Raw genomic sequence first — 13,992 nt, forward strand, 5'->3', positions numbered from 1 at the left:
CATGCATCTCAAATCAGCCAAAGAAATATGGTACAAAATCATTCTGAGCTACAAAGGAGACTCTCAGGTAAAACGTGCAAGCTTCAAACTCTCATAATTCAATATGAAACTCTTAAGATGCATAGTGATGAAAGTATATCTAGTTACTTCTTATGTATAGATGAGGTTGTTAATTGTATGAAGAATCTTGGTGAAGAAATAAAGGAAGTTACCTTAGTTGAGAAAATTTTGAGATCCTTGTCTTCTAAATTTGAATCCAAAGTGTCTGCCGTAGAAGAAAAACAGGATCTGCAGAATATCACCATGACACAGCTTCACAAAATATTAACTACTTTCGAGATGAGAAAAGAAGGACCATCAGATATGAGAGAAGTTGCATTTAAAGCTTCATCAAAAGGAAAGGAAGAAAACAATGAATCAGGACATATTTTAGAAGAAGAAGATGAGGTAAATTTTTCCAAGGAGCTTCAACAGGGTTCTAGAAGGTTTAGAGGTAAGCTACCCTTCAAATTCTTTGCTTGTGGTAGAGTTTAACATTATGCTGCCAGATGTCCTTATAAAGATAAATATGAAAAAGGAAAGGAATATGTAAAAGGGAAAACAAGTTGTGAATAAAAGGAATTATTATACTCATGAAGATAGCGATGGTTTATCTAATAGTGATGAAGATGAAACTGGACAAGATTACAAACTTCTCATGGCTTATGACGATGATAATTTTTGGGATGCTTTAGAAGAGGAAGACCTTCATGAAGAAATATCTAAACTCAAAATCTTTTTGGAAGAAAAGAATATGATTATAGATACCTTGACATACCAACTTGCTAAAAATGAAAAACTAGAATGTGAAATTGTGGGTCTAAGAAAGGATCTTGAGAAAACAAAATCTCTCAATTTTAGATTTAGTAAAGGATCAGAAACTTTAAATGAAATTATCAAAGTTAAACTTTCTCCTCTGATAAAGACAGGTCTTGGATATACTAAAGAAGCATCTAAATCACAAAAGCCATCAACCTCCACCAAAAGCTATCTTGATGCAACAAAGACCAGTGAACAATATGACAATTGTCAGCAAAGGCATAAAGTAGATCACCAGGTAAATCATACTCAATTTACTCCAAGGATGAATAGAAGCCACAACCAACCTTAGGAAAATCGCACTTAATTTTCTCTAAAGATGAATATCCATAGAAACTACAATCACCAAGTTAATAGATTCAATAGTCGCAGGAACTTCTTTAATGGGCAATGTTTTTCATGTCATAATTTTGGGCACAAATATGCTCAATGTGTTGCTTACAACACCATCATGACTAGAGAAGCATGAAATCAAAGGAATGTAATAGGGATCAAGAGAATTTCCTATAATAACGTTTCTCCTCTTGAAAATAAAATACAATGCTCAATTTGTAACAATTTGGTCATGAAGAATCTGAATGTAGGAGAAAATTTCAGCAAACATCTCAAAAGGAGAAAATGCCATTAAATCCAAAGATATGGAGAAGGAAATAATCTCAAACAGAAAGATGTGGTATAGCCTTATATGCAGAATGACAAGAAATCAGTGGTACTTCAACAGTGGATGCTCAAAACATGACAGGTGATAAAGAAAAACTTCACTCATATAATGCCTTAGAAAAGGAAAAGAATGTCTCATTTGGAAATGAAACTCTTGCTATCATAAAATGTAAAGGCTCTGTTTTCTTGAAAGAAAAGGTTAAAGTTGGAAATGTTATGTATGTAGATGGTTTAAAGCATAACCTTCTGAGTGTCAGTCAAATGTGTGATCAAGGAAATGAAGTAGTGTTTCGATCAAACGGATGTGTTGTTTGTGAGCTTGATACAAGAGATACCATGATCAAAGGTACAAGCACTCCAAAAAACTTATACATACTCAAGGGAAGACAACAACAGTGCTATCTAAGCAAAAATGATGAAAACTAGCTATGGCATAGAAAATTGGGACATCTAAGCTTTTCTCAAATAAGAAAAGCATGCAAACTTAAGGTTGTTCATGATCTTCCAGATATCAACACCCCAGAAAATACAATATGTAAACCATGTCAAAGTGGTAAGCAAACCAAAGTACACTTCATGGAAAAATATGGGTTAGCTAGTAAGCCTCTTGAACTTGTTCATACTGATTTATGGGGACCATCAAGGAAAAAGTTACCTTGTGGAGAAGAATACTTTATTTTGTTCATTGATGATCTTTCCAGAATGTGTTTGATAGGTCTTCTAAAGCATACATATGAAGCATTTGAAAAGTTCCAAACCTTCAAAGCTTTGGTTGAAAATGAATCAGATCGAAAAATTAAATGCCTCAAATTTGATCGAGGAGGGGAATTTACATCAGATGAATTCTTTGACTTTTTTGAACAACATAGAATAAAAAGGCAACCCTCCACCATAAGGACTCCTCAACAAAATGGTGTGGTAGAAAGAATGAACAGAATAGTTCAACAAATGGCTCGAGCTATGCTAGATGAATCTGGAAGTTCTACAACCTTTTGGGGTGAAGCTGCATTCGCTGCCGTAACTATGCTCAACAAAGAAAATGTTTGGGTAAATAGCGTTCAAACTCCACATGAACTTTGGTATGCAAAGACTCCTACTATAAAATACATGAAAGTTTTTTGGAAGAAAATGTTTTGTTAAAAGGACTAATGAAAAACTTGGTAAGTTTGAACCCAAAGCAGATGAAGGTATTCTTCTTGGTTATTCTTCTAGAAGTAAAGGATATAAATTTTATAATAAAAGAATTAGGAAAATTGTTGAAAGTATTGATGTTGTAGTTGATGAAGCATGCAAAAATCTAGAACAGATAAAATCAACAGAATATTATGACAATGAATAATATGGGGGTTATTTTCCCACATCAAATCAAATTGATATTAAAGAAGAAACCAATGAAGCACCAGAAGAAGAGATAATGGTAGAAGTAAAGAATCCGTCCAGGTATGTTCAGAAAAATCATCCAAAAACTCAAATTTTAGAGAAAAAAGAGGTAGGTGTATATACAAGAAGAACTATTACAGGGACCTCAAGTTATCTAGCATTACTATCCTCCTCCAAACCTCAAAATATAGATGAAACATGCAAAGATGAATGCTGGGTCAAGGCCATGGATGAAGAACTTGAGCAAAATGAAAAGAATGATACTTGGGAATTAATTCCTAGACCTCATGATAAAAATATTATAGGAACTAAATGGATATTCAAAAACAAGCTGAATGAAAATGGAGAAGTCATTAGAAACAAGACTAGACTTGTTTGTAAAGGGTATGCTCAAAAAGAAGGTATAGATTTTGAAGAAACCTTTGCACCTTTTTCCAGACTTGAAGCCATAAGGATGTTTCTTGCTCTTTCTAGCTTTCAAAAATTCAATGTATACCAAATGGATGTAAAATCAGCGTTCCTTAATGGAGATTTAGAAGAAGTTTATATTGAACAACCAGAAGGATTCATTCTTGGAAATGATGAAAAAATTGTATGCAGACTCAAAAAGGCTCTCTATGGTCTGAAGTAGGCTCCAAGGGCCTGGTATTACTGCCTTGACAAATATCTACACCAACAAGGTTTTACAAAAGGTTCTGCAAATAGCAATCTATATACAAAGATTGAAACTGATAAATTGGTAATTATTATTGTTTATGTTGATGATATCATTTTTGGTAACAATGAAGAATTCATGAGTCAGAATTTTGCTTCAGTAATGCAGCAAGAATTTGAAATGTCCTTGATTGGTGAACTTACCTATTTTCTTGGTCTACAAGTTCAACAAACTCAAGATGGTATTTTTCTGTCACAAACCAAATATCTCAAACAGATCTTGAAAAGGTATGGAAAGGAAGATTATAAACCTGTATGTACCCCAATGGTAACATGATGTAGTCTCAACTCAAATGATGAATCAGTAGTAGTACATCAACCAACTTATAGATCCATGATTGGCAATCTACTTTATCTAATAGGTACCCGACTTGGCATCATGCATGTAGTAAGAATAGTTGGAAGATTCCAAGCAAATCCAAAGGAATCACAACTTCAGGCAGTCAAAATAATTTTCACATATCTTCGAGGAACTCAAGACTTTGGTTTATGGTATCCTAGAGATACATAACTTATCTTTCGTGCATATACAAATGTAAATTGGGCAGGAAGTGTTGATGATATAAAAAGCACTAGTGGTGGTGTATTCTATATGGGTTCTAGGTTAGTGTCTTGGTTCAGTAAGAAACAAAGTTCAGTTGCTTTCTCTACAGCTGAAGTAGAATATGTGGCTGCTGCATCTTGCTACACACAACTACTTTGGATGATGCAAACTTTACAAGACATTCAAATCACATGTATTCCACCTATCTCCATTCTATGTGATAATACAAGTGCCATCAATATTTCGAGGAATGTAGTCATGAACTCCAAGACCAATCACATACCCATCAAGTACCATTTTCTATGAGGAAAAGTGCTTAAACAAAAGGTCAAATTGGAGTATGTTCCCTCCAAAGAACAGGTTGCTGATATATTCAATAAACCACTGCCCAAAGAAACATTTGAATATCTCAGAAAAAAGTTGGGAGTAGTTGCTTCATCATCCTGCTGTTAAATCCAATTTTTTTAGAGAAAGGTTATTATATGCGTGTTTCATGAAGTATAATCGCATACACATGCGGGTTTCTGTGGGTCAAGGAGCATATATGTTTTCCAGATAGGAAAAACAGTGGTGTGGGCTTTGATATGGGTGCTTTGTATGATGTTGATGATTACTGCCTATCGATATGCTTTGATCATTAATTTCTTATCTGACTGACAAAGATGCCTTGAACATTGACTTGTTAACAATGCACATGTAGCACAGGTTCAAGGGGAGCGTTAGCCTTCACATAAATTCAACATTGTTGGCATTATGGTTGCTGAGTCTAGCTATGGCTTCAGATATTTATACCATTTTTTGCTTAAGTAATGTAAAAGTCTAGGGTGTGATATGTCTTCTCATACATTTGAATGAGTCCTCTTGGACAAATGATGTAATTTGTATCCCCACTTTGCATGGGATGGATGATGTAATATTTATTATTTCTGTCATGTATAAACAATTGGTATATCCCCACTTGGTTGGGTGGATGAGTCAAATTTGGTATATCCCCACTCGGTTGGGTGGATGAGTCAAATTTGGTATATCCCCACTTGGTTGGGAGATGGATGTATGTATGAGTCATTGGTGATAAGAAGGTCATACTCACATAGTTGAATTATAGAGTCATGTTATTCTTTTGGAGAATATTTTTATAGACTTTACATGTACTCAGGGGGAGCATGGACGATTTCAGTGCATCTCAACATGTACTTAGGGGAGCATGGAAAACATAATGTATGTCAAAGGGAGAGAATATCTTGGTCCGCCATTTGTCCTTGATGTCAAAGGGGTAGAGTTTCTTGCATTGTTGTTTCCATCAAGTCCAAAGGGGGAGATTGTTGGCATTATGATACAAGTATTGTCCTTGATGGCAACTCACTCAGATGACAGTTCCCAGTGCAACAGGTCAATAGCAAAGGATTATAGATCAGACTCCAAAGAATGAAGAAAGAGAGGTATACGATGGTTCACTTTGTCCAAGAAGCATATACACATTGGTTAACATAAAAAAGTAATGTATAACGTATACACACACTTTCACAGGAGGAAAAGCGCGTACATGTTAGAAAACCAAGTTTTTTGTCCAAGGTATTTTGATCCAAGGTATTGATCCAAGGTATTTGGTCTGAGTTATTTGGTTCAAGGTATTGACCCTAGGTATTTGGTCCAAGGTATTGGTCCTAAGTGGTTTTGGTTCAAGTTATTTAGAAAGGCCTAAGAGTATATAAGGAGGAGAAGATCATTAGGCCAAGTGTGCAAGCAATAATACTGTAAGGAGTACTTCTATCTAAAGTATATTTTATGTTGTAGGGTTATGTTTGGGACTAGATCTGAAATATTTGTGTGCACCTTGAGTTCAATATTGGATCAAGAGTCATGAGACTTGAAATGAATTATTCTTGAATGATCTAATATTGGTTGAGGCTATATTTGATGCTTTTCACCTGCTCTATTTGTTATCTATCATGATTTGGGTTTGTCTAGAGTCTAGAATTGCAGAAAAGTTCTGAGTCAATATTTGCAAATCTGTACGCAAGTTCGGTTCTTTCAAGTAGTGTATACAAAAGAAAAGATTCTTTTCAGATCTAACTGATCTATTTAATCAAATTTTGTTGTTTTACTATCGTCTATCAATGAGGTCTTCTTAGATCTTAATGTAAAATTGAATGCATAAGGAGGCTGGCATTTGTTTGATTGATTGTATAAGTGAGAAGAAGTGTTCTCTGTCTCTACCTGTGTAAAGCTCTGTAGATATTTAGTATATTGATGGTTGGTACAAACTTGATTCAAAAGTTTATGTTTGCAGTAGTTTTGAAGGTATACGCAGGTTTAATTCACAGAAGTAGCATATACAAGTAGGTTGGGTTCAGCTAAGTAGCGTATACACTCTATTGAATGATTTTTGAGGTTACGGTTGGTTCTGAATGATGAAGGGTTCTGGGTTCAGCACAATGTTCTAGTGTCAGTGATCTGATTGTTCAAATCAATTGGATATTGGTTGATGTAGATTAAGTTTACATGCTTTGATGGGTCTAGTGTGAAAATTGGATGAAATGTGGTGGAAGAGTAAAGTTTTCTGTAGGCTGGCACCTACGTACTAGTCAACATATTGGCTAGTATAAGAGCTATAGGGTTGTAGCTCCCTTCTAGTAGAAGTTGGAGAATGAGAGAAGGTTTTAACCTTTTGCAGGTAGAAGCCTGCGTACTGGTATGAGTCTACACCAGTACAAGATTGTAAACATATTTTCTTATTATTAAAAGAAGATAGAGACGACAACAGTAGGTGGTTTTTACCCACATTAGGTTTCGACCTTAAATCTTGATGTTTATGTGTTTTTCTTATGTGTGATGCTTTATTCTGCTTTTACTACACTATTAAATAAATCTCTGATATACTATTTTAAGCTCAACACATAGTAAATTGTCTAAATCACAAGTTCTCTACATATACGATGGTTTCTTTAAGCATAGTTGTGTGTACATGCAAGTTCACTTCACTGGAGTAGCGTATATAAAGCTGTTTGGGAAATAAAATTATTGATCTGACAATACTGATTCACCCCCCTCTCATTATTATTTCCAACACAGTTATACTTAACAATATTCATAATTCATACAAGTGCGCATAGTAAATAGACAGTATAATTGCAAATGAGATAAAACATATAATAACTCGGAACAGATGCACAGAATTTGTAATAGGACCTTTCTTTATTAATATTTTCTTCGGTTATAGACTCAACTCTACCCTGCGCACTCAATTGCAGGGGTCCACACACTCAACTGCGAACTCTACTAGGTCTTTGCGCACTCAGCTGCAAAGCCTCCTACTACTACTACGACCCAAGACACACTTAGACACTTGCTCTGAGCTTCTATCTCATACTTCACTCGTCCTTCCTTCACTACCTTTTACACTTAGAGATTCACTCTATTTATACAATCCCATGGTCCGTGGACCATGGGTAGGCCAATATGTAGGGTGGGTTGGTATTACATTCAACACTTAGGGCGGACAACCCTATGACTCTAACATACACTTCGCGCCCACAATTCATGGAGCTTTACAATAATATCACTTAAAACTTGGGCTTTGAGCCCCAAAACATGATGTGGGGGGATTCCATGCCCAAAAGGCCCCCAACACAAACATCGTGACTCGCCCTCGAGTCACTCTGTTGGTACGGTGATCTTGGTGTGGATTCATCTCCAACTGTTCTCGTGTGGTGCTGATGTCTGCAGTGCACTGAGCTGCTACTTGCTAAACCTGCTTCATCCTCTGTTCTGAGACCTTCGTGGTCGGCACACTTTCCTGCATCTGTACGTGCATCCCCTGAATGTGTGTGAGATTCCCTTTAATATTCACCATGATTGTGAAGGCCTCGTAAATCCATGGCTGAACGTGCGCTTTGAGAATTGCTTCCTTATGGTGTGTCGTGACCACCTGCTCCTTTAATGCCTTGACTTGTTGCATCCTCGCAAGCTGCTGAGTGAGGACTACTATCTACGTAGTTCCTCTGATGTTGTCGTATTGTTACTAAATTTCATGTGCCTCTGTCTCCAGCTGCTAGATGTTGGGGTCCTCCTGCAAAGTCGTGAGGACCTCAAGTGCTTGTTCCAACATGTTGGTACAGTCACGCACTGCACCTCCAATTTCTTCCATCCCTGCTGCAATAGTGCTAGCGCATTGTTCTCAGACTTCTGAGGGAGTCGAAGGTTATGCCTTCAACGGCAGCTCGACGATATGAAGATTCAGGTCCAGCTGAACCTTTTTCGTCACTTCTCTCATGTCGTGGACTCCACTTGCCAAACTGTGGATCCGCACTTCTACTGGTAGATCTACTACGATGGCCATCTTCAGGACATGGCAGCAAGCATCATATACCGTGTGCACGAAATCTTGATTCTGCAACACCAACTCGTCACACTATAAGCTAAATTGTACTATGTTTATTTTCTTCTCGCTAAGAACCTAGTTCGCACGACTCTCCCTAGCCCACAGCTCTATTGTTATCCCATCCTGTAACTGATACATTTTTTCCTAGGGAAGGGTAGCCAGGTTAAGGCCAAGTCCTTTCATCATGCTAAGAAACAACCAATCCATCGCATTAGATGACACTGGAGCTCCCTCTAGCAATGCTATTGTGTTTTCCATCCTTGCGCATAACATCTGCTCTGCTGCTGAAGTTTCTGTTGTGATGCATGTTGACAGGGTACCTTCCTGAGGGGGTCATACTTGTAACTCTTGCATCTGCACCCTGAGGGCCTCCAACACAGTCTGATGCTACTGCATGAACTCCTGAAGTGCTTCACCTGTGACATCATAGACCATCTCGCCGATTTCATGGAGATCACCTTCGGTTAAGGTGATCGAGTTAATGGCCAACTTCAAGGCCTTGGCCTTCTTCGTTGGGCCCAATATTTTTGCGATGTGTGGCCACTGTAACTATGTGGACATGGCCCTTGGGTCCGTGGTCCCTTCTGTTGTTTCTGTTTCTTCTGCCTCCTACCCTAAGGACATTCCTTGGCCCTCTTCTACCTGTGTTGTGGCTGCCTTTGTTGCCTACACTACTGCTGCTACTTCTGCGACCTTCTTCTGCTCCATGACTTTCATGCGGCTTCGTACACTGCCATTTCCTTAGCTGCTACATTTTTGTTTCACCTTTTCTATGCAAATTGAGTGACGTGTAGCTTAGCATCGTCATTTTCCTTCTGGGCTGTCGCTTTCTCTAGTTTTGCCAGGTTTGGAGTGTGCCATTCATGAGGTTATGTCTCTAAGATAGTGGAAATAATGTCATCAGTGGCTACAAGTGGTAGCTTCATCCTTTTCTTCATTGGATCCTTTTGCGCCCTGATATAAATGTTGTGCATATTAGCTTTGAAGTCTACAAAACTTTGCAGACTATTGTGCACCGTAGGTGATAGGCACAACCTTCTATTGATCCACATCTGGATGATCGCCTCCATGAGCACCCAAATTTTTTTGATGTCGTGAATCCATTTCGCATCCTTGGTGGCCCAGAGTGAAGTGTACTTTGCGGCCTTTGGTAACTCTCTGTCAATGTTGGGGAACTAACTGTCCTTTGGTAATTCTCACAAAACCAGCAATATGGATAAGAGAAACCATGCATAGTGGAAGGTCTTACCCTGCTCCTGAGCTTCGCAACAGTTTATTAAAAATTCCTCGTAAAGGAATTTGGCCTAGTTGAACTCGACCCCCTCCATGCACTGCTTGAACAGTGTGACCAATGGTGTCGGTACCTCATCGGCGCGACACTTCCTCATTACTTTGCTGACAGGAGTTAGGTTTCCACACGCATCCCTTTGTCCTTGATGCTGGAGATGATGTAGCCCCGCTTCTTCTTCTCCAGCTTATATTTCACCTTCATGGCTTCTCCGAGATCCAAATCCCTACATTTTCTAGCTATAGTCGCGGGGTCCATTCCTTTACAGTGGAGCCGAGAAATTTGATGAATGAGGTGTGATGTGATGGGAATAGGCTCCTCTAGCCATAGATACCCATCATGCACCAGGCAGAGTAGCTTCCCGATGACTGGTGATGGGCGCACGGTGGAAATGTGGTATCCATAATAAGTGTAGCAACCCAGCCTTTTCCACATCGCGCAACCATTTTCACAGTTCTAACATTATCACCGCCCCCTCAATGTTCTGCTTCATTATGTTCCTGGTCTCTAGGTGTGGGAACTTCTCACTGTCAGTGAGGTCCTAGTCTTCAAATTTCATGGTTGGCACGCAGCCTAGGTGTGCACCCTCAAATACAATGCCATCAGGGAGGAGCAGGGTCTCGAGTGAGCTTTTCATTTCTTCCAGGTCCTTTGACACTTTGGTTTTCCCTTTTCGTGAAGGGACATACACTAGAAATTTTTTTGCAGAGTGAAACGGTTGGATATCCACCTCCATGTCTTCTTCTTCCTCTACTGTGGAAATCAGCCCCTACAAGTCTTCTTCTTCCTCCTCTGTTTCTATTGTGATTGCCTTCCCCTTCTCTTCCATGGATAGTTTTTTGTGCCACGGATTCCTTGGGGACATGCATAATGGACCCATCACCTGTTTATCCTTCTTGGGCCTCGGTGTTCGTAGTGATTTGGGGATTTCTGTCACTACCCCGGTGCCTTTTAGAAAACCCTCCACCATTTGTGTCTGTGCGGCCTCGCCGATGGGTACCTCTTCAATTCCCAACCCATACTTAGTGGTCGTCATCCTTTCGAGGCTATATTCCATCTCTTGCGAACTTAGGGGCTCAATTATCACTCGGCTCTCAACGCTCTATGCTCTGCTCTTGCGCTCAATTCTCAAATGACCAAGTGTTGTTCATTATCTAGCCTTTTGAGTTTTATAGCGCCTTTTTAATTTTAATTCAATAGTTCCCCCCAATTTCGGTCCATTAGTGCTTTCTTGGTAGTAGATTTTCCTACATCTTGCCAACGGTCACTTCCCAGCCGACTCTCTCAATAGCGCAACCCTCCATGTGCAGTCATGAACCCTGTGACATTCTAATTTTGCACGCATCTCCAATATCACACAACTCCCAAGAAAAATATTTTATAGTCCCGTGCTCCCTTTCAGCTGCCTGGAGTGCTAAGACTATTCTCCCTACTGCTAGTCATATGGTCGCACCACCCTTGCGGGGCTCCATCCCATCCTCTATCATAGTACATAGAGAATCCACATCTTCCACTGTGATGATCAGCATCACGCACTCTCCCATTTTCAATGTGCTACCCTGTTTGACGATATGTGGTCCTAGCCACGACAACAGACTAACTAGTCCATGGCAATAGTCCTCCAACTCGTTAGTGCAATCGTATGCACCTTTCCTTGTCATCCTCGATATTTCAATGAGAAATTCTTCCTTTATTTTGTTTGCCAACTTCTTGATCTCTGCATCCATTAAAGTGCTTTTCTCCCTTAGTCATACCCAGTCTTTCTCAAGTTCGTGAAGTCTAAAGTTTCCCCATCAGATTTCTTCCTCAAGTCTTATATATTATATTTTGCGTAGTTGTATGATTTCTTCATTCCAGTATGCACAGACCATTGTATCTACAGGTGTTGTTATGCATAGATTTAGGTTCACATGCACCACAAGGACTACAACCTCTACTTCATACTTTAGCTTCGAAAATGCTTTTGTGGTCATAGTTTATCACATGGTCCTATAATCCTATATAACCGTAGGTACGCGCAAATCCCAATTGGTGCGTCTTACATGGGGGCCTTGTTCAACACTTCCCACACCTTATCAAAGGCTTCCCCATGTATGATATTTGGTGCGTTGGGTCTTATCATACCTTGTCATTCGTGCACTCGTTGTTCCTACTTCTGCTTTTTGTTCTTGTTTCCCATCGTGAGAGCGGTGTGCGTTCATGCAGTTTGCGTACAACATGCTTATACCCATTTAGAAAGGTGGGCACGCAGGCTGTTTCATCCATCCTTCTTGGCTTCCATCCTCATCTGAGGCTTCCCAAATTGTAAGTGCATCATCTTTCTGCATTCGCACTAGTCCCCGAAACTCTGTTGGTGCGTACCCCATCACCTTGCGGCATAGCGCGCAGTGCCCATTTTAGAGCATTGAACTGCTGTTGTTCTGTCACTTCGCTTCCGAATTCATCTAAGAATTCATATACCATTGTCAGTCCATCATACATAGGTAGATCCCTTACCTCTATTGTCATGTAGCACAGTGATCTTACCATCATGTTGCAATTGAGTGTGGTTACCTCATGTAACCAGTTCTACCATCGTTATGTTTCTTCATCTAAATCTGATGTGCAAGAGTTTTCGCACTCCACTAAATCTGACCATCAGCTGTAGGGTTCACCCAATCATGTTCCCAAGTAGTTATCTTGTAGATACAGTCTAGCTCATCGTCACTTTCATCATCGCACATTGGCTCTGTGTAGCGCGATCCTTTTGTCAGGTCTAAAGATACCACTACGCGAAGTGAACTTTTCTCAAAAATCATTTTGCGCTTCTTTAGATTTATCACTGCATTCATATCAGTGGCCCAATATATTCCCAGTAGCATGGGATATGGATTGTTTTCATCAACAATCTCTAGCACCTCGAAATCTGCAAGTGCACTCGCACCTTCGATGTCTATCGTTATTCCCTGCAATATTTCCATCAGTAAGATCTTTTGTTGGTTCACCATTTACAATTTAATAGGGGACCATTGCAACGTAGGCCTGCCCATGCGTTCCCATGTTTTCCTTAGTAGTACATTCGTGTCCGATTCGAGATCCAGAATTACTTAATCCATTTTTTACTCTCCCATTTGCGCAGTCAATCTCATTTCCCTTCCACAGGTCCCAACAAGCCAACAAATCCTGCTACCACTGGCTCTTTCAGCATTAGTCCGTGGAGCATGGATTGAGGTCTCACCCGAAGTATTATGGGATGGTGCTAGAACTAGGTTTTCACACCCAAGAGATGTCTGATGTTTTCAAGTGGTCTGCGGTTCACCCCTGCACGCACGTTGCTACGTGCACTTACCTATACATCGCAGCATGAGATGCTACCTTCATGTAGCCCTACTCAGGGGCCAAGGAGTGTTATACCCAAGGCGTTAGTAGTAACCCAATATTGGTTAATTAACTTAGCTTATCCATATGATTTTAGTTATACTTAACAATATTCACAATTAATACAAGTGCGCGTAGTAAATAAACAGTATAATTGTGAATGAGATCAAACATATAATAACTGAGAACAAATTCACACAAATTCTAACAAAAACTTTCTTTATTAATATTTTCTCTATTTACATATTCATCTCTACCCTACACACTCAGCTGTAGGGGTTCGTGCACTTAGCTGCGGACTCTACTAGGCCTCTATGCACTCAGCTGCAAAGCCTCTTCCTACTACTACAACCCAAGACACACTTAAACACTTTCTCTGAGCTTCTATCTCATACTTCACTCGTTTTCCTTCAATACCTTTTACACTTAGAGCTTCGCTCTATTTATACAATCCCATGGTCTAGGAACCATGGGTAGGCCAACATTACATTCAACACTTAGGGCAGACAACCCTATGACTCTAACATACACTCCACACCTGCAATTCACAGAGATTTACAATAATATCACTCAAAACTTGGGCTTTGAGCCCAAAAACATGTTGTGGGGGGATTCCATGCCCAACATAACTTCACACCAAATTATGACATACATGATATAATAGAAAATTTATCAAGGCATTATAACCTAGATTGAGCTCAGGCTAAAGGGAGGCAATTCCAGGGTAACCACAAACCAAGCTTAGCCAAGTAGCTAGTCCTACTAGGCCAGGAGAGGGCTCTCCATAAGGATCTTAGTTATGATGACTGG

Source organism: Pinus tabuliformis, chromosome 9, assembly GCF_031772625.1.
Source record: "Pinus tabuliformis cultivar Carrire ecotype Pingquan chromosome 9, CPIR1, whole genome shotgun sequence".
NCBI lineage: Eukaryota > Viridiplantae > Streptophyta > Pinopsida > Pinales > Pinaceae > Pinus > Pinus tabuliformis.